This window comes from Vulpes vulpes, chromosome 3, assembly GCF_048418805.1.
Source record: "Vulpes vulpes isolate BD-2025 chromosome 3, VulVul3, whole genome shotgun sequence".
In the NCBI taxonomy this organism is placed as follows: domain Eukaryota; kingdom Metazoa; phylum Chordata; class Mammalia; order Carnivora; family Canidae; genus Vulpes; species Vulpes vulpes.
The window spans coordinates 129,423,420-129,445,027 of record NC_132782.1 but is presented as its reverse complement, the minus strand read 5'-3'; the positions used below and the strand labels follow the sequence as shown (position 1 = coordinate 129,445,027).

The window sequence follows — 21,608 nt, the reverse complement described above, 5'->3', positions numbered from 1 at the left end:
TGGTTTTTCAGGGTTTTTTGTTCCATTTAAATTCTAGGATTATTTGTTCTAATTCTATGAAAAATGCCATTGGTATTTTGATAGAGATTGCATTAAATATCTAGGTTGCATTGGGTAGTATAGACAGTTTAACAATATTTGTTCTTTCAATCCATGAGCATGGAATGCCTTTCCATTTGTTTGTGTTGTGTTCAATTCCTTTCATCAGTGTTTTATAGTTTTCAGAATACAGGTCTTTTACCTCCTTGATTAAGTTTATTTCCAGGTATTTAATTACTTTTGGTGCAATTGAAAATTCGATTGTTTTCTCAATTTCTCATTCTGCCATTTCATTATTAATGCAACAGATTTCTGTATACTGATGTTGCGTCCTGGGACCTTACTGAATTCAGTGATTGGTTCTAGTAGTTTTTCGGTAGAACTTTTGGGCTTTCTATATATAGTATCATGTCATCAGCAAATAGTGAAAGCTTTACTTCTTCCTTAGTAGTTTGAATGCCTTTTATTTCTTTTTGTTGTCTGACTGCTGTGACTAAGACTTCTAGTACTAAGTTGCATCAAAGTAGTAAGAGTGGACGTCCTTGCCTTGTACCTGACTCTGCCATTGAGTATGATATTAACTATGTGTTTTTCAAACATGACCTTTATGATGTTGAGGTAGGTTTAATGTAACTTCTATAAAAATCTTAGCAAAATTTTTTGTAGATATGTACAAGCTTATTTTAAAATTTATAAGGAAACGCAAGCACTCTAGAATAGCTAAAATAATCCCGATAGACAAGTGGCAAGAATAACTTTGCCCAATATTAAGACCTACTATACATTTAAAGTAATCAAAACAGCATGGATTTCTGGCAGAAGAGTAGACACATAAAGAATCAAACAGAACAGAGAACCAAGAAATAGATTCACACAATATGCCCAACTGATTTTTGACAATTGTCCAAAAGCAACTCAAAGGAAGTAAAGATCACCTTTTCAACAAATATTGCTAGAGCGATTGGATATGCATAGGCAAAAAATAATTTTTTTTTAATAAACCTTGATTTATACCTTAACCCTTACACAAAAATTAACTCAAAATAGATTATAAACTTAAATGTAAAAAATAAGACTATAAATTTTTTAGGAAAAAAAAAAAAGAAGAAGAAAATCTCCTTTTAAAGCCAGACAAGGAGTCCTTAGATTTGACACCAGAAGTTAATCTATAAAAGACTGACAAATTGGGCTTTATCAAAATTAATTTTTTTTTTTTTTTTTTTTTTTTTTTTTTTTTGCTCTATCAAAGACTCAAGAGAACAATAAAGCAAGCTACAGGGTTAGAAAAACATTTACAAACCATATATCCAACAAAAGATTAGGGCTAACATTTAGAATATATAAAAAAAAAAAACTCAGAAAGCTCAACAATAAAAAAAAAGATCAATATAGGTAGAAGACAAAGAAATGAATTCACCGAAGAAGCTATCAATGGAAAGTAAGTACATCTGAAAGATGTTCAAATTAAATGCTGTTAGAGAAATGCAAATTAAAACAACAATGAGATATCACCATACTCCTATCAGAATGGCTAAAATAAAAATAAATACAATGCTAAATACTGGCAAGGATTTGGTAAAACTGGACCATACATTGCTGATGGGAATGTAAATTAGTGCAGCCAATCTGCAAAACAGTTTGGAAGCATTTTATAAAATTAAACATGCAGCGGCATCTTGTTGGCTCAGTTGAGTGTCTAACTCATTCTTCGTTTCATCTCAGGTTCTGATCTCAGAGTCAGGGGATCAAACCTTGCATCAGGCTCCACACTCAGCAGGGAGTCTGCTTGAGGATTCCTTTCCCTCTGCCCCTCCCCCTGCTCATGCTTCCTCCGCTCTCTTGTTTTTTTCTCACAACTGCATGTTGCCTGGAGATAGAAGGCCAGGGGGTCAGGGCAAAAGGGAAAGGCAAGAGGTAGGGGTGACAAAGGAGCATGAGGAAAGTTTGGGAGGTTGATGGATATGTTCACCATCTTGATTTTGGTGATGGTTTCACAGGCATATGCATATGTTAAAACTTATCAAAATGTACGTTTAAATATGAATAGCTTATTGTATGCCAATTATACCTCAGTAAAGTTTTTAAAAATATATATTTAAATATGTATTTTAAAAATATTTTTAATATAAACGTGTATGTAAAATATGTAAGTATTTTATATACATAAAATATATTTTTTAAAAAATATAAAACATATACAGGGGCACCTGGGTGGCTGTATACTTTTATAAATACATTTTTAAGTATAAAAATAAATACAGTTTTGAAAAACATACAGGGGTACCAGTTAAGTGGCTGACTCTTGGTTTCAGCTCAGGTCATAATTTTGGGGTCACGATATGGAGTCCCATGTTGGCTCCATGCTGTGTGTGGAGCCTGCTTAGGATTCTCTCTCTCCCTCTCCTTCTGCCCCTCCCTCCACCCCATATATACATGCTCATTTGTGCTCTCTCTCTCAATAAATAAATCTTTAAAAATATGTATATATGTATTTGTATAAATATATATATATATATATATATATATATATATATATATATGCATGTGTGTATATAGATACAGACTTCTGTGGCCCAGAATCAGAATCTTCAGGGGTGAGACAGAGGAATGTACACTATAGCCCACCTAGAGGTGAAACCACCGAAACTCCATACGACATGAGATAAGCAACAAGAATGAAAAGGAATGGGTTAGGATGGAATGTGGTGTGATGTGATGGTATGGGCCTTGAAGCTCTTGACAAAAGCTTAAGATGACGAAATAGAAATACATACGACTTCTGAGAAGGGAAGTGACATGATTAAAACAAAGCTGCCACAACCTGAGGGTTGAAGAAGGTTCAGAAGTGGCAGCTCCTGTGTGTTCACAGAACAGTAATGACTGGTTGACTCTTCCAAAGTTTCAAGAATGCCAAAGGCTGGTCAGTGTTTTCATGGGTGACCTCATTAATAGATAACTTGATTACATCATATGATTCTACGACTCTAGATGGTGATTTTTCTCAGTGATTTTGTGCTAGAAGTTTTTTATCTTCATTAACATATTCCTGGTCTCGGCATTTTAAACACCCTACCTGCCACAGACTCAGACAAGGTTAGTGTTTTGACCTGTCATGATTTTTAAAGGGACTTCAGGTGGTGGCTGTCTAGCCCGTGACCCTTTGGCCTGAGAACTGCGCCTGCTCTGCCCAGCAGTGCACGCCTTTCAGCAGCTACTCTTGAGCTACGTAGATTATTGGCCCAGGTGGAACGGAGTCCCCAGGAAATTGGAATTAAGATAAAGAGACATGAACTGGCTTTGTGACCTATACACAGGCCATTTAGGTGCTGTGTGGTGGTTGAGCTGGTGATGGTCAACCTGCAGGGAGAGAGAAGACCACCGATTTGGGAGAAGCAGAAGCCAGGACTGAATGGAGCTCTTGGCATTCAGTGATTCTCAGTGACTCCCTGTCTTGGGTGAGTGCAGATGCCCCCATAATCTCACAATATGCCCTTTTTCCTGCCAAAGCTGCTTTGAAGTGGCATTCCGTCATGAGTCACTTCAGGAGATTTGATTTTGATGGTTAATACCATCACAAACCCCATTATACCTGTTATGTCCCATATACTGATTTTAAATTCACAAAGGAATTTTGTACAGCTATTTCCAAAGGTGAATTCATATCCAGGGCTTTTTGGTTTTCCCTTAAGCAACAGTGATGCTGACTTTTCTGTTCAAAGAGGAAACTGCTGACCAAGGAGGGACTGAGATGGCTTCCAGTAAGGGAGATGGAGGGAAGCATGTCTTCCCATTTCCAGGAAGTGACGCAGAGATCGAGGCTCAGAAACAAAACCATCCTGAAGATAAAACACTTCCTGCTCTCTGCCTCTCTTTCCCCAATTACATATTCTTTCTTCATATCTCCTCTATACCCTCCAGATCTTAACTTGAGCCTTTTTTGGAGGAGATCAGGAAACAGTTGTGCCCGGTGTCTCTCATGTACAGATGAGCTATCACTAAAGTGTGGACCAGCTCTTTCTCTAGGTTAACCAACCCCCTTCCCCTCAGCTGCACAACCTGCTGCCCTTCCCCGCTTAGTTCCCACAGTGGAGCTCAGATGTAGACAAATGGAGATCAGTCCTCTCTTTCTGCCTCCCAGAGTTTCTTTTAGTGTCTTCCCTTCCCTCCTTTCCATTCTCTCTGTGACTTCCAAAGTTCAGGCCTCATCAGCTCTTACCTGCATACATGACTAAGCCCTCTGCCCTGTCCTGTCTTCCTGCCCTTTACGTATAACCGCCCACAGACTCCCTCCTTGACCAAGGCATTCTTCCGAGGCGCCCTCGCTGTGATCCTACCACCCCCTGGCTCGAAAGCCTTTCCTCTTCATGTGGAAGCAGGTGTTGACTCTGCAGTCGTGCATTCACTCCGTCCTCCATGAGCTGGCCCAACTGCTCTCCCACCAAACCCCCTTTGGTGCTTCCTGTGGTCCAGTCCAACATGCTGGGTACACGAGCTGATGCAATGAACCTGCACATGTTTTCTGGCTTCTACATACCCTCTGCCCAAATATTCCTGTCCTGTCTTGTCCATGCATGTTCTGCTTTGTCTCCAAAGCCTAGCTCCGTGTGCCTTCCTTTGCAATTCTCCCCAGACAGAATGAATTATTCTGTGCTACCCAGTCACATAGTTTATGTTTTTGCTTATAAAACTTTTTAATGTCTGGCTTATAGTCCTAGGACATGGACCTGTCCTTCCCGCTAGAAAGCCAATGCTTTGTGGACAAAGCTGGGCGCTACCGCTCCCAGTGAGTTCTAGGACCCTAACTGAATGCAGGGCACTGCAGTATATGATCTGGGCATATTGGTTGGATCAGGTTTTCAACAAGCTGTGTGCTCACAACAGTTTCCTCTGGTCGGCTGATTACTGTTTCAGAAGATGGATGAGGTCAAATGACTCAGCAAAAATTCTGCAGACCAAATGACAGGAAGTAAGAGCCTCAGAAGCCGACTCTATTAACACTGATCTAAAACACATGTGTCTGGAGCCCAGTGCCAGTGTGGGAGAATTTTCCACAGCATATGCCAAGGGTCTGCAGCCTGATACCATGCCCCGGGAGGGACAAACCACAGGCTCCCTTCACCCCTGTGCTGTCTGACACCCCATCGAGGACACTTAGAGGTCTGCAGAGCCTTGAGCATGGCAGAGTTGTGCCTCCCCTCTCCAAGAAACCCACCTGTCTGGATTTTCCAGATAATGGAAACTTGCCCCTATAAAGCACTCAAACTTTTCAAAGTAAAATCCATTTTGATAAACAACTTCCAAAAGGAAGAACAGAATCCAACACTCTCCCATCCCCTCAAGCCATCGTGAACGTTATTTGACCATTTCTTGATAGCTCTGGGCTCACATCAGGTATACCAGTTGCTGTTTTACTCACAGGCTTCACTGCTTCTGTTGTATCTTCAAATTGTAATAATTACAGCAATGATAGCCAGCACTCATGAGCCCTTCCTATGTGCATAATTATTTCATTTTGGCTTCACAACGTCCCTAAAAGGTAGATGTTATTTTTTTCCAGTGTTTAGGTGTGAAACTGAGGAGCAGGGAGGGTAAGTGGAGCATGGTTACATGGCAAGTTAAATTGTGGAGAGTGGTCCTAACCCAGGCAATCAGCTTGAGCCCATATTGACAAATCCTTTACTCTGCTGGCTTCCCTCCACACTGAAATAAGGTGATCAAACTCATCCAGGGACTTTCCTGGGTTTAGCACTGACCACTCTGAGTCCAGGAAAAAGCATAATAGTTAATTACCCTAGCCTGAGAGCAAGAGAGCACTCACTGGAACGCTTGGCTTTTGTAAACCAGACGTGCTATTTCTGATCATCCACCCCTAGCCATTGAGGATAGTAAAGGAACCCAGTAACAGTCAGACCAGGAGGGCCAGACAGAGAAACAGGCCTCCTAAGATAGTCAATAATGTTGCTCTCCTTGAAAGCATATTTGTTCAACATGAGCACAGGTGAGAAACTTCTATGAATGAAAATTGTATACTTCTTTCTTCATAATTCAAAATGAGAAATGGCTACATATACTTATGATGGGCAATTTTCTAATCCAGACCATTTAGTGAGACATATTAATGGGTATATCATTTAGGTAATAAAAAAAGAAGAAGAAGAAGAAGAACCGGGATACCTGGGTGACTCAGTGGTTGAACGTCTGCCTTTGGCTCAGGGCATGATCCCAGGGTCCTGGGATCCCCCACAGGGAGCCTACTTCTCCCTCTGCCTGTGTCTCTGCTTCTCTCTGTGTGTCTCTCATGAATAAATAAAATCTAAAACAAGGAAAGAAGAAAGAAGAAAGAAAGAAAGAAAGAAAGAAAGAAAGAAAGAAAGAAAGAAAGAAGAAAGAAAGAAAAAGAAAGAAAGAACCCCCTCATTCCCAAGGAATAGCATCTTAGGTGCGTTACTCTGCTTCCCAGGTCAGCTGTCTGTGACCTCTCCCTGTAGACTCAGGTGGTGGGGAGACTGAGGTCCCCTACCACTGTGGCCCACCGCTTGCATGGAGACATCACAAAAAGGAAGGCTTCCCTGAGGAGAATGGCAATGGTGAAGTTGGCATTAAGGATCCTCTGAGTTCCATGGGAACAGTTGGAAGTAAAACCCTTACTTAACTGACATCGCATTTCTAGTTTATTCCAGTGGAGTTTTAAAGCTTAAACCTTGCCTCCTCCTTAATCCGCCCAGCTCTCCGGCCCAAGGAGAGTGGATGGACTTTGGGACTGCCTTTTCCTCAAGGGCCTTTTCCAAAATCTTTCGTGACTGGGCACGCTCAGGTCAATGGCAGTCTGGCTCCCAGAATGGCAGGGTTGCTGTATTTGGAGGGTGTTGCTTCCACAGGATATTAAGTGCTCCTCTGAGAGTTCAAGATTAACCTCTAGGCAAAACAAGTGCGCTGGCTTTCTGCCTCACTTCTTGCTTCTGCACAAGCCCAGATATTACCTTGGCGGGAGGACTTAACATTTTAAGGAAAGAGGAGGAGGAGGAAGAAAGCCGATCAGCCTAATGGCAAGGTAGATGCTGCTCTGTTTCCCAGAGAGTCCCCACGTTATCTTGCACTTGCTTTGCAGCAACTTCCAACAGGAACTGGACTCAGAGCCATGTCCTCGGGTCTGCCCTTAAGCTTCCCCAGAAGGTTCCCCAGCTCCGAGCAGCCAGTGGGTATTTGAGCAGCCAGCCATGTCACTCTTCTATGAGCTAAATAACTTTTTTTTTAGGAATCAGAAAACAAATAGTTTGAGGATACCAGAAAAGGTGATGAATTCGCTTTTCCTTAGCTGTACAAAAAAAGTATTCCATGAAAAAATCAGAAGGGCATTTTTAAAGGAATTTGGAATTCACTTTTCTGTTCATTTTACTTTTCATTTTCTTCTTAAATTTAGCTATTTCGGAAATCGCTTATTAAAACCAAAATGAGTGAATGAGTGAATGAATGAATGAATTAAATAAAATAAAACCAAAAGATCAAGGTATCTTCTCCTGTCAAGCCAAATCTGACTTTTCTTTCATGGGAAGCTCACGGCAGCTTCTGGGAGAGAAGTGATTGCCTCTCCTGGGAATGCCAGTACTATCTGGCTCAATCTCCATAAATACTATTTAGTTTGTACTTTTCCCAACTTTCAACTGCCTGGCCCAATCATGGGGTTTTGAGTCTTCCAGGGAACTTTTGAACGTTGCCACGGACTCAGTATTAAAAACCTACACAGGCAAACACCTTTGTACTACGGTGGGATTCTACTGGCTGTGAGCCACGGTAGAGGTAGACTCTGCAACACGGTCTCTCTCTGGAGGAGCCTGTCTTCCCCAAGAGTGTTAAATGAGTATGCCAACTTATTCTGTTCCATGACCTCGATGCCTGAATAGAAAAACTTCCTCAGACCATCCACTTTATGGGAATATAGGAAGAATATGTGGACCAAAGTGAAGAGACTCAGAAATGTCAAGCCATTTTTAAAGTAATAAAATCTGATTTCAAAACAAACTATATAATTCGAGTTGTTTGTGTAAGGCGTTAAGCCCCAAATAACGATATCTTAAAATATACAGAAGTTACAATCCCTTCCAAATAGATGTACAGAGAAAAAGCTATAAGATCCTTGTTTTTTGTTTTTGTTTTGTTTTTTAAGATTTCATTTATTTATTCATGAGAGACACACAGAGAGGAGCAGAGGCAGAGGCAGGGGGAGAAACAGGCTCCCCAAAGGGAACCTTATGTGGGACTCAATCCCAGGATCCTGGGATCACAACCTGAGCCGATGGCAGACAACCACTGAGCCACCCAGGCACCCCAGATCCTTGTTCTTTGGCTCTTTACATTCAGATTACGACAAGTTAGATCCACTCATCTTCATGATTCACAGATTCCATATCTGCAAAGGTGTCTACTGGCTGGAATATAACTATTATCCCCAAGTCAATCCTCCCTGTCCTTCTGGGGTCATGAGAGACAGCAAAAAGTTGAAGTATGCAATGCACTCCTTTCTAGCTGAGGTCCAAGGAAGGCAGCTGAGTTCAAACAAAGGAGTGCTCTACCTTTTTGTTTCCATTCTTTCTACAAACAAATATCCTTTCTTACAGTCTATTTTGTGTCATGTTTTCCATGTTTTAGTGACTTTTGTTGGTGATTTCCTGGTGTAAAGTGGCTCCAAGCATGTGCCGAAGTGCTGGCTAGTGCTCCTAAGCACAAAGCTGGAAGGGGCCTTAGGGGAGATTACACGTGGTATACAAGCTCCGTGTAGGCCTGGGTTACAGTGCTGTTGGCCATGAGTTCAGTGTTGATGAATCAACAGTATATAATAAAGTGCCTTAAGCAGAAACATACATAAAACAAGGTTATGTATTGATGGGTGGAGGCAACTGTTGTGACCAGAGGCTGGCAGGAATCTAACCTCGTATTTCCACTAGGAGCAATGGTTCAGTGTTTACTAATTCAATGTTCACAGAAACTTTATAGAACACAACTACCATAAATAATTAGAACCAACTATTTTCTCAAGCTTATAACTGCCCTTTTAAGGTATTTTAACTCTTGTGGTCTCTCTTTGTTGCCAATTTCTGTTCACCCTCACTTATTAAGAATCAGTTGTGTGGATAACACCATGATAATTCCTTAGAGGGTCCAGAGGTGACTAAAGCTAATATCCTTGCCCTGCAGAAGCTTCTGATCCAGCAGATGGGAGAAAAATTTGGATTGACAGAACCTAACAGCTTGAGGTAGGAATACTAATAATATCTTTTCAGGTGTTTACCATCACAGAATCATAAATTGCAAGACTTTGAAAACAACGGTGAGCTCACTGCCTCCTCCTTCGACATCTTTCTTACCTGGCTTCTGGGGCACCAAACCATCTCCCTGGTCTCGCCTTACCTGCCCATTTCCCTTATTACTAAATGTCGGGCTGCCCCAGAACTCAGTGCTTGGGTCACATTCTTTTCTATCTACACTCACTTCCTTAGTCATAGTATCTGCCTTTCTGATTTTAAATATTAACTAGACCCTAATGGTACTCCCTGACCTCGAAGTTCACATATCCACCTGCCTGCCTGATTTCTCCATATGAAAGTCCAAGGGGCATGTCAAAATTATCTCAAACTCCTGACATCAGCTTCTGATCTCACCCCACTCCAAACTTCTCAGTCTGTAGTTTTCTTCATGTCAGTAGATAGCTATTTCTTCTGTGGCAAATTTTATATTCCAAGAATCCCACGATAATATATCCACTCTCATGTGCTCTTGCCACTCTCCCATGAAGAAATGGAGTTTATTTCCTTTTCTTCAACTCTTGGCAGAAATGACTGCCTTGATGCAAAACATGTATCAGAAGTGACACAAGACTTCCATGATGATGTCAAAAGTTTGATACACAAAATACCAACAGCATTTTTCACAGAACTAGAACACATAATCTTAAAATTTGTATGGAACACAAAATATCCCAAATAGACAAATCAATCTTGAAAAGGAACAAAACTGGAGGTATTACATTCCCAGATTTCAAGATATACGAAAAAGCTCCAATAATCAAAACAATAAGGTAATGGTACAAAAATAGACACATAGACCAATAGAACAGAATAAAGAGGCCAGAGATAACCCTACAACTCTATGGTCACTTAATCTTTGGCAAAGGAGGCAAGAATATGCAATAGAAAGACAGTCTCTTCAATAAACAGTGTTGGAAAACTGCACAGCTACATGCAGAACAATGAAACTAGACCACTTTCTTACATCATACACAAAAGTAAATTTAAAATGGATGAAAGACCTAAGTGTGAGACCTGAAGCCATAATAATCCTGGAATAGAGCAGAAGCAGTAATCTCTCTGGCCATAGCAACATTTTTCTAGATATGCCTTGCAAAGCAAGGGATACAAAAGCAAAAATAAACTATTGGGACTATATCAAAATAAAAAACTTCCACACAACAAAGAAAATAATTAACAAAACTAGAAGACAACCTACTGAATGGGAGAACATATTTGCAAATGACATATCTAGTAAGGGGTTAGTATCCAAAATATGTAAAGAACTTACACAACTTAATGCCAAAAAAAAAAAACAATTAAAAAATGGGCAGAAGACATGAACAGACATTTCTGCAAAGAAGACAGCCAGATGGCCAACAGACACATGAAAAGATGCTCAACAGGACTTAGTATCAGCAAATGCAAAGCAAAGCCACAAAGAGATCACTTCATACCTGTCAGAATGGCTAAAATAAATAATACAAAAAAACAACAAGTGTTGGCAAGGATGTGGAGCAAAAGAAACCCCTGTGTACTGTTGGTGGTAATGTAAACTGGTGCAGCCACTGTGGAAGACAGTATGGAGGTTCTTCAAAAAATTAAAAATAGGAATTGCCATACGATCCAGTAATTCCACTACTGGGTATTTACCCAAAGAATATAAAATACTAATTCAAAAAGATACATGCAGCCCTATGTTTAATTGCAACATTATTTACAATAGCCAAATTACAGAAGCAGCCCAAATGTCTATCATTAGATGAAGAAGATGTGGTATATATATATATATATATATATATATATATATATATATATGTAATGGAATATTATTCAACCATAAAAAGAATAAGTTTGCCATTTGCAACAACATGGATGGATCTACAGGACATAATATTAACCGAAATAAGTCAGAGAAAGACAATGATTTGATTTCACTCCTACATAGAATTTAAGAAACAAAACAAAGAAAGAAAAAAGAGACGAACCCAAAAAACACACTCTTAACTATAGAGAACAAACTGGTGGTTAGCAGAGGGGAGGTGGGTGGGGATGGGTGAAATAGGTGATGGGAATTAAGAGAGTACACTTATCACGATGAGCGCCAAGGAACATAGAATTGTTGAATCACTATATTGTACATCTGAAACTAATATAATAGTGTATGTTAATTATAATGGAATTAAAATTTTAAAAATGCTTTTGGGGAAAAATAACTTGGTACAGGTTCTACCTAGCTCTCTCTCTCTGAAGCCACTCACAACTGGAACCTTGGAACCCAGCCATCATGGTGTGAGGAAGCCAAGCAGCCATATGGAAAGGCCACATGTAGATGGCCCAACCTTAGCCAACAATCAGCATCAACTCACATAAGCGAGTGGGCAAACTCCCAGATGAAGCTAGCCCCCAACATTGGAGCTGCCTTGACTGACATTGAGCAGAAGCAAGCTGTTCCCTCAGAGCCCTGCCCAAACTGCAGATTTGTGAGCAATGTTGCTGTTGTTTACACCACTAAGTTGTGTGACTAGTGGTCCAATGGCCGTTTTTGCAGCCATAGCATTGTCAACACTGTTCAGGCCCAAACCATGGGGTCATCCTTGCCACCCCTCTTTCTCCCATATTCGTTCTTCCAATCCGTCAGGAAATGCTCACAAAACATATCAAAAATCTGAGCTCTTCTTGCACTCCATTGCTCCTAATCTTTCCAGTAGCTTCCCACCTACCTTTCCTGCTTGCATCCTTACTCCTCTTTGATCTGATTCTCAATGCAGCAGCCAAAGTGATCCTATTAAAAATAAGTCAGATCATGTTAACTCTAATCAAAAGCTCAAATGACTTCCCATATCACTACACAATTTCCTCCCACCTCTCATGAGCTTTCTGTCCTCATTTCTTACTATCTTCAGTCCCCAGATCCACTGACCACTGCTCCTCTGTTCCCACCTGGGCCTTCAGACATGGTTCACTCCCTTACTTCCCTCAAGTCTTTACTCAATGTCGCCTTTTGCATGGGGATGTCCCCAGCCATGGTATTCTCCTTCTCTGCTTCATCTTTCTTCCCAGCACTCCTTACCACTCACATCATTTTAATTATTTATCTGGTTTCTCACTTGCTACCCACCCCACCACCAGCCTTATATACACAGAGACCACAGAACACGTAATAGAATGTTAGCTACATGATGACAGGGGTTTCTATCTGTTTTACTCACTAATGCATCCCTAGCATCTTAAACAGTACCTGGTTGGCACATTGAAGACCATTGATAAACATCTGTTGAATAAATGGATGAGATTAAATGCTCTGCAGGTTAGAGTCCTATCATCTAAATAGCCTTGGAGAAATCTGAACCCAATCTTCTGCTCTAGCTTTTATTCCAAGTAAAATACCTTTTAGCTATAATAATAGAATAACCAAATAAATCCATGAAGAAAATGTACTATCTTATTAAATAAGACATCTTTGGAAGTGTTTCCAAAGTTGATTATTTCAGAAGCACAATGATGGTATCAAGGACCTAGGTGTTTTCTACCTTTTCTCTTTACCATCTTTACGTAATGTATGTCTCTTATGTTGAAACTAACCCCCAGTGCCATGGTACTTGGAAGTGAGACTTTTGGGAGGTTATTCGGATTAGATAAGGCGATGAGGGTGAGGCCCTCATGATGTCATTATAAAAAGAGGAGGAGGGGGGGGCGGGGAATCTTTCTTTCTGTGTGCACCTATCAAGGAAAGACTACATGAAGATGACCAAAAAGTGGGCCCTCACCAAGAACTTGATCATTCTAGCACCCTGATTTTGGACCTCCAGCCTCCAGAATGTGAGAAATAAACATATGTTGTGTGAACCACCCAGGCTGTGGTATTTGTTACGGCGACTCCAGCAGACTAGGACAGTGTGGCAGATTATATTTCCCAAAGACGGCCACTCCTATATATTTCTTCTACAACACATGCTCTTCATACAATATGACTGACACTTCTCCTACCAAGAGGTGGGGTCTATGTTCTCTCCTCTCAAATCTAGGTAGGAGTTGTAGACTGTTGATCCCAGTCGACAGAGTAAGGTGGAAGTAATGCTATGTGATGCCAGGTTACAAAAAAGGATATGGTTTCCACTTGGCTCTCTCTTACAGGATGCTTACCTGGGAACCCTGACCACACATTGTGAGGAAGCCTGTGCCACATGGAGCAGCTGACATGGAGAGAAATCGAGCCCTCCCTTTAGCAGGTAGTACCAATTTGCCAGCCATGTGAGTGAGCCATCTTGGAAGTGGGTCCTCCAGCTGTAGTCAAACCTTCAAATAACTATACCTCCATCCAACATGTTCTTATTACCTCATGAGAAACTCCTAATCCAGAAGCTGTCCCAAATTCCAAGATCACAGAAACCATGGAAGACTTTTGTTATTTTAAGCCACTGAGTTTGGGGGTAATTTATTAGGGAGTATTTATGTGAACCAGATTGATGCCATCTTGGACAAATCTGCCATGATAACCCCTCAATGACCTGAAGCCTTTTTAAGCACACACACCCTACCCCTACCCCCAGCCCTACCATTCTTCCTTTTTGTTTAACCACACCCTTAAGTACACTCTTGGAGCATAACGTCCCTGATCTGTGCTGGAGATATGACTATCATTCTCAAACATTCTCCTTCTGGGTGGTCTCCCAGCCTTTAGGGCAATGAAAACAGGTCAAAACAGATTTTATAGGAGGTGAGGTTGCAAAAATCTTCTCTTGCCACCAGCCAAGACCTGTAAGTCCCTTTAATAAACCATTTCTTGCCAGGCTGTACTTGTCAGCCTTATTCTTCAGTCTTATAGCCCCTTCGGCCTTTGGAGGTCATTTTGTCTAATACCTCCCTTTCATGAAGCAGTATTGGATAATTAATACACTCAACATATTAGCTTTTATCCTTCATAGTTAAGGCATGGCTGCTACAGCTTCTGACATCGCATCATCATTTCAGAAAAGCATGACGATATTCTAGGAGCAGATTTCAATCAATCTTATAAACTTCCAGCAACTATCTTTGGAATTCAATTCTGGGCGTAGGATTGCATCACTAAGAACTACAGGACTGCATAGTTTTTTTATATTATTCTCAAGCAAGGGCAGGGAGCTACTCTAAAGTCTACACATCTTTACCACTAGTAATCTTACTAATGAAACTGCATTGGTAGCATCCATTATGCATGCTAATTGAAAAGCCACCAACTGCATCAACAGAAACCTATCTCTTTTTTTCTTTTTTTTTTTTTAACAGAAACTTATTTCTAACATTAATTATGACAACTGGTAAAGCCTCTGCTGTTGATCAGAGATAAAGATCATGGAAGCCTTTGCAGTAGCTGTTTCTGGAGTACAGGTTTCCACCCTAGGATGTAAATTCTCAATTAGGACAAACAACAATATCTAGGCTATCACATAACTCTGAAATGCATACATGAGAACACACCACCTATGATGAAATATTTTAAGTATATTACAGACATTACAATCCTCAGAGTGGCTCTCTTGTCTCAAGCTCATTCCTACATCCCCTTTCACACATGCCCTTCAAGTCTTCCTATTAATTTCATTAGTTTCTGAGGAACCAAATCCACTCACACAGGGATGGATTTCTTTTCTGATGCTCCATTCAGGATGGGCTGCAGGTGCTCTGTTTTGGTTCTTTGATCATCTAAATGCATGCCCATTTCCCAAGGAAGGCAGTAATCCTCGTAGGCAGGTGAGTTCAAACCTGTGTTCGAGAGATGTACACGGTACCTCTTTCATTGCCTCATCGCTTGCACCTAGAGTCAAGATTCTTCATGGTTGCAGTAGGGTTTGGTCCCTTGGTGCCTACTGGATTAAGGACTGTGTTACTCCTTAATGGTTGTCTTCTGGTTTTCACAGGAGAACCACTGAAATGATACAGATACCATTAAATTCCTACCGCATACCTATGTTCTCCTCACTCTCCACCTGAGGATGGACGGGAAATGACCTATTCATCTAGTGGCAGAGGTTAGCTAAGCTTTATCAAGCCGTGTGGTTGCCCTGACACTGACTAAGGAGAATGGAGAGGATAACCCAAGGGACAGCAGTGAATGTGAGGAGGAGAACTCGCAGAGCCTGGACTCCAGCCCTACTTCTGCCAACACAATGGTTTAGACCTGCTCCTCCACATTTTTTGCTCCTTCCATTTCCTCATCTCCAAAACATTAAGATCCTTCCTAGCTAGATTGGCCAGTTCTGGCTACATTGCTGTTACTTCTAGGCAAACCCAGCAGTACCACCTGCTTAGCTGTTCCCATATTTCCCTCTTCCCTACTTTTCCCTCCATTTCTTCTCTTCCTTTATGCTCCTATCCCTTCTCCTCTGTTTCTCCTTCCCACCCTACCCACATATATAGGATACCTACTATGGCCTCAGAACATTCGCAGCCCTCAAGGAGTTCACCACTGAATAAGGGACATAATAATAATAATTACTATTATTTAAATGAGAATAAACACCAAAATGCTACTTGCTAATATTTACCACTCTCCGCCTATGTGCCACATAGCACGCCAAGAGTTTTTCATGCATCGGTTGATTTAATTCTGGCAGCATCTCTGGGTGGAAGGAAGTGTCCCAGTTTGTGTTTCAGAGAAGTCAAATGCTGCGCCTCAAATCTCACAGCTCCTACCTGACAGAGCTTCTTGGCCAAGCAAAAAATCACTGTGCCTTGTGACAAGTGCTACCACAGAGATAGGACCCAAAGCAGAAATGCTGACGAGGAAGAGAGGAAAAAGGATCTCTCCCCACATGAAGCTGGAAAGATCCTTTGAGAGGTAGCACTGAAAGATGAGAGGAGATTTACCTGATGGGGAAGAGTCTGTCACCTGGTTAGATGACCTCATAACTTAGAAAATGATAAGGAATTTAGAAAGTCGGTTCTCCTAAAAATATCAGAATGACAGAAATTACTTGGGTTTTCATGAGGCTATATATTAATGCAGATGCTGTATCTTTTTTTTTTTTATATTTTGTAAAAAAAAAAAAAAACCCACTTCATGATTTTAGTTCTTGCTACATTTCCTCCCTTATGCTAATACTGTCTGTGGCCAAAAGGACGTGAGCCTTCTCTCTCAGCCTCCTCCCTGCCCTTCCCCCAGCTTCCAGGCCATACGTTTGTCAATCATGTGGTTACTTTTCCAGAGCCCAGTGCTTGAGCATACTTTATCTTAGGAAATGTTCTAGAATAGGCTGGGGGAAACCCCACTTTCTAGGAACATTGGCAATTACGTGAAGACCTTAGGTGACTGATTCTTTATTTTAGGTTCTGGCTTTGACTTATACCCAATCACATTATTTCCAAGTCAGGAAGTGTGGAAATGTGAGGTTTTAGCTGCTCAGCACTCACACGCTCCTCTGAGATGACAGGAATCAGGTTTCCTTGAGGAATCACTTCTCCCCCAGTCTCAGTCCAAGGCCTTGAAAGTAGTTACCTCCCCCAAGCCTGGCCAATCAAGGTCACAGTCCTACCACATGGCCATGCTGGGCTAATGAGCAACAGCTTTGGAAATTTCATGGTCTTCTTGGGAAAAAGGAAACGTCTTTCTGTGATGGTAACAAAGCTGGTGGCATATGAACCTGGCACTCCAGCTGCTCTTCTTTGCCACCACTTGAGGCAAGCCTACCCAAAAATAAAGCTAACATAGTGTTTCTGCTCAGGCTTGGTATGCTCTTCATGGCTTTCTTCAGATCCACCCATAAGGTTCCTAGTGTCACTCCAGATGTGGGGACACAGTGACTGCTGATACTGCCTCTATTCAAAGGGTCAGTGCTGTCCCTCACCCTAGCTGAATTCCCCACATCCTGGCTGAGACCCATAACCTCTCCAGTTACTTAAAAATCTCTCTCTTGCTTAGTATGTTCCAACACTGTCCTTGTCCCTGGCCAAGACCTGCCAGCCCCTTCTTCATGTCACAGATAGTACATCCTAGCAGTCAGCCTGGAGCTCTCTCAAAGCCATTACGGGCTCCTCCATCAGCAGGGTGACACTATTTTATGGCCAGAGAGACTTTGACTCTCCACTTTCCCCTGAGGCCCCAGAGTCTTCCTGATGAAGAACAAGGTGCCAAACAGAGAAAAGCAATCATCTAAAGACACAACAAAATGTTTCTGGAATATGTGTGTTTAAGTTTATTGGGAGGAGAAAATTGTACTTGTTTTATTTGGCAATCATAAACCTGTCCTAGACGTGTGTAGAGGATAACAAAATTCCTTCTCCATAACTTTTATTCCCACAGAGAGTGACTTCTCAAAGGCCACTAGACTGAGTTCAGGGACTAGAGGTTGGTAAATAGCAACCGGCTTGTCCTCCCTGGACCAAGCGCAGCTGTGGTCCAAACCCTAGTCCCAGGAACTTGAAACCATGTGCCAGGCCGTCACACCAGAGTCTGGGCCATCCTCATTGCTGTGGCCACTGGTGCCAAATGCTGAGAGGGCAGGTGGAGGTGGCTGGGCTTCCTCTCATTTTTAATTCTCCCATGGGGATAGAATACGCAGATGGGGACAGAGGAAAAGAAACATGATCAAGTGTTCTTGTTCAGCCCAGACTCTGGTTTAGGAGACAGCAGCTCAATGCCCTTCATCCCCAGGAGACCTCCTGTTGTGTCTTCAGACATTTCTGGATTGGAAGGTTTACAGTCAGCCAACATGACTCCAGGCTCTTCCTCATTCTAGCTGTGTGACTTTGGATAAATGACTTTTCTCATTCATAAAATTAGGAATAATATAAATGCTACTACCACTTTGGGCTGACGATGAGCTACCATCTGTACGACATATCAGGGCACCATATCTGGCACGTAGACAGCAGGCCACAGTGGGAGTTAGCCTTCCAGAGGATATTACTTGGGGTTTACTTCTGTGAAACTGCAAAGCCTATACTTTCTTCCCCATGTTGAAGAAACTGCTTTTCCATTTAGGCCCAAAAGATCCAGAGACTTGATAATTTACAGGTTCAGCACAAGGGTCAATAAGAGAATTCCAGCCTCTGCGTGAAGTGCCCTGCTCGACCCCGAAAACAAGCTTGCTTTGTTCTTTCCGTTCAAGAGTGAATGACATCACTGCTCCATTTTTTGAAAACCAAACGCCGAAGTCATAGAGGCAGCTTTGCAGAGTTTCCCCACACATTTCTAATAGATTTCCCGCAAGCTGGTATTGCAACCCCAAGCAAATCAAAAATTATGCAACATTTTCTTAAAAATATCATCTACATAAAGAACATCAAGCTCTGGTTACAAAGCCATGAAGAGCTGGGAGAGGGAATTTCATAAAATACCCAGGGCTGGATATGAGGATGGAGGCGGGGTAGGTGGTAGATAGAGAACTGAGCAGGCAGGCAGACAAGCTCGGGTCCTGGACCCGGCCCCTCCACTTACTAACTGCATGGTCTCAGGCACAGCCATCAACGTGTCTGGGCACGTGTGCTCAAGTGTGCAATGCAGGGGGTGGGCTAAATCGTCCAGAAGGTACTTCGGGTCTGAGGTTCCAGATCTGGAGGAGAAAGGGGACATGGAGAGATGTAAGATGCATAACAGAGCAGCACTGCATCCCACATCCAGAGAAGGCCAGGTGAGAGCGAAGGGGTCATGGCTTGAGTAGGGAGGACAAATGCCTGCTTTTCCCAATTAGGTTTAAGTGTTTCACATCCTTGACCTGTCCGTTTGCCTCAGCTGATTGGAAGGGATCTAGGAATGAGAATATTATGAGTCCTCTGAGTTTGTCAGGACGGAAACCTGAGCTGCTGGTGAGGAACCACTGCTCTGGAATGCGGAACTTCCCAGGAGCCTTAATAAGAATATGGGCTGCTGATCACTTCATGATGACAAAGGTGTTACAAAATGCTGAGCACACCTGGGTCAGAAAGGAAGCTTAGTTTCTACGTGGGAGCAAAAGGATCTCACAGATCTCACAGAAAGCCAGGCCTTTCACCTGTGGATAAAACCTTGCACTCCCACCCCCACCCCCACCCCGCCATGTCACTTCACAAGGAGAATCAGTGTCAGTATAAACAGACAGCTTTGAGGGAAAACAAGGCGGCTTGCTGTGCTGAGGAACAGGCTGAACTGAGGGTGTGCCTCTCTTGGGCCCGCTGCCCAGCGGTCCACCCTAAAGATAAGCCAGCCCCGACTGGCTAAGGCCTGGCTCCTCCACAAGCCAGCTGGGGGGCAAGTGTGCGTCCACTGTTCCAGCCCCTGTTTCCACAGAGGCTTCTGACATCTGGGAGGCCAGCCAAATTGCCCATCTGGCCCACCCACCTCTCCCAGGCCCGAGGCCCTTCACATCAGTTCCCACCTCTGGTGGAAGAGCTTAGGCAAGAGGTCTCCCATTTCCCAAACCTGGAAAGACCTTGAAATGAATCATAAATATGGAAATACAGCAGTCTCTTGGGATCTCTGTTATAGGAAAGGGCTGGAAACAAGATATCTCATCTCCCCATTGGTGTCAGTGGCCCGGGAGTGTGGTTTTTCAGAAACATACATGGAAACCATTCCCATAGACACTGCAAGGGGAGAAAACCCATTATCCCCCAAAACAAACACCACCAAACACTGCTACCATGAGTAGGAACAAACAATAACCAGTAAGTCATACATGAACCCTGAGAAAACATGCAGGGATGGGTTCCAGACTAGCCAGGAATTCCCACACCTTCATGCCTTTCAACATCCTGTCCTCTCCACCTGGAACACCTTTTACCACCTAATTTGCTCTTGTGTCCAAGACACTCTGGAAATCCAAGGGCCGCTCTCCGAGTGCCTGGCCTGCCTCCCACAGCACACCTACAGCATGTCCTCGTTACTATTGTGTGCCAATGTCTTCATTCAGAGCAGCTTCTGTGTGGGCCCCACCTGCCCAGCTCAGTGTGTGACAAAGAAAGAGCTCAACCAAAGACCTTAGATGGATGAGTAGTGACCAAATGATGGCCTTCAAAGGGCTTCTACTCCAGGAGTTCCTTGAGATGTTTTATCTCATTTTCCTTCATAACATGGTAGTACTTATGTTTGGGGTATAAATTTATAATTTGTTTGGGTCTTGTCCATGATAACATCTTCCTTCCAATTAATTCATGGATGGGGAAGGAGAACAAGTTTGCCCTGGCAGCCAAGTACATAGCAGCCTGGAATCTCTCCTGGGACGGCAGCATTGACCAAGCAATGGCACTTTCCAACTCAGAGAGAGGTAGCCCATTCTTGAGAAAGTAGACATTGGTATTTCCATGTAACTGATTAGCAACTGAGGCAGAAAAGTCTCATGGCCAAGAGCCATGACTGTGCAGAATTGCTACAACAAAGCCAGCTGTCCATTTATTAATTCACCATTTATGTGGCAAGGACCTCCCCGGTGCCAGGCGCCTTGCTAAGCACCCAAGATGGTGAATACAACAGCCATGGTCTCCGTCATCACTGTGTGGGTGCGGGAGCACTGAGGTCAAACAAATAAACATATAATTGGATGCTGCAATTCATATCATGAAGGAAATGTACGGGATGCCAAGAGAGATTCTATCGAGGGGCGGGGGGAGCAGGTGCTGATTGTTTGGCATTTGTTTATTAAGCACTTAGTGTGTGTCAGGGACTCTGTGACGCTCAGACAGGGCTCATTTGAGCACGACCCTCAAGGATGCACCCAGGGGAGACACTCAAGGTTCTCCCCTTGGGAGGTCCTCAGGGTTTTCCGCAGCCCCCATCTCCTCACCTGTCAGAGCAGAGATAAGAGCAACTTCTCCACTTGTTGCACATCTGGACGGGGAAGATCGATGCTGGAGCACTTTGTCTTTCAAAAATACTGGGTAAAATTAGTGTGGACCAAAAACTTGTATAGAAATAAGCCATTATGTCCTCGAGTTCAGATCTATATGTAATCCACAGATCTCATTTCTTCAAACAGCCCAACTCTAAATTTTTATATGGAAAGTGTTTTTTGCCATATTTTGTTTAAAAGACTATAGCCCCAGGAGAGGCAAAACCATGGGACTGAGATGCATGGTCTCCTCAGGAACCCGCCGGGGAAGGTTGCTTTTCCTCCGCTCCCCATTCCTTCTCCGAGGCCTGAGACCAGCCAGGGAGCCTTTGACCTCGTGTTTGCGTGAGTGACTCCTCCACCACAGTCTGGCTCACAAGGAGACAGCGTGAGACCCCAAAGAGAATGAGATAGAAACCGGGTCCTCCGGGTGTGAGGGAGAGGCAGCCCTTCCGCCCCCTTGGGGTCCTGTCTGCAGGCCCCTCCACCTGCAGGCTGGGCT

The 21,608-nt window shown here is 42.7% G+C and overlaps 1 long non-coding RNA gene across 1 annotated transcript; it reads left to right on the top strand.

Moving 5' to 3' along the window:
• The first annotated feature begins 2,926 nt into the window (after positions 1 to 2,926).
• On the top strand, positions 2,927 to 16,120 carry LOC140598367 (uncharacterized). The gene is made up of 4 exons (XR_012000760.1): positions 2,927 to 3,494; positions 9,232 to 9,290; positions 13,458 to 13,552; positions 15,224 to 16,120. It is a non-coding gene; the product is annotated as an uncharacterized lncRNA (long non-coding RNA).
• Positions 16,121 to 21,608: the final 5,488 nt, after the last annotated feature.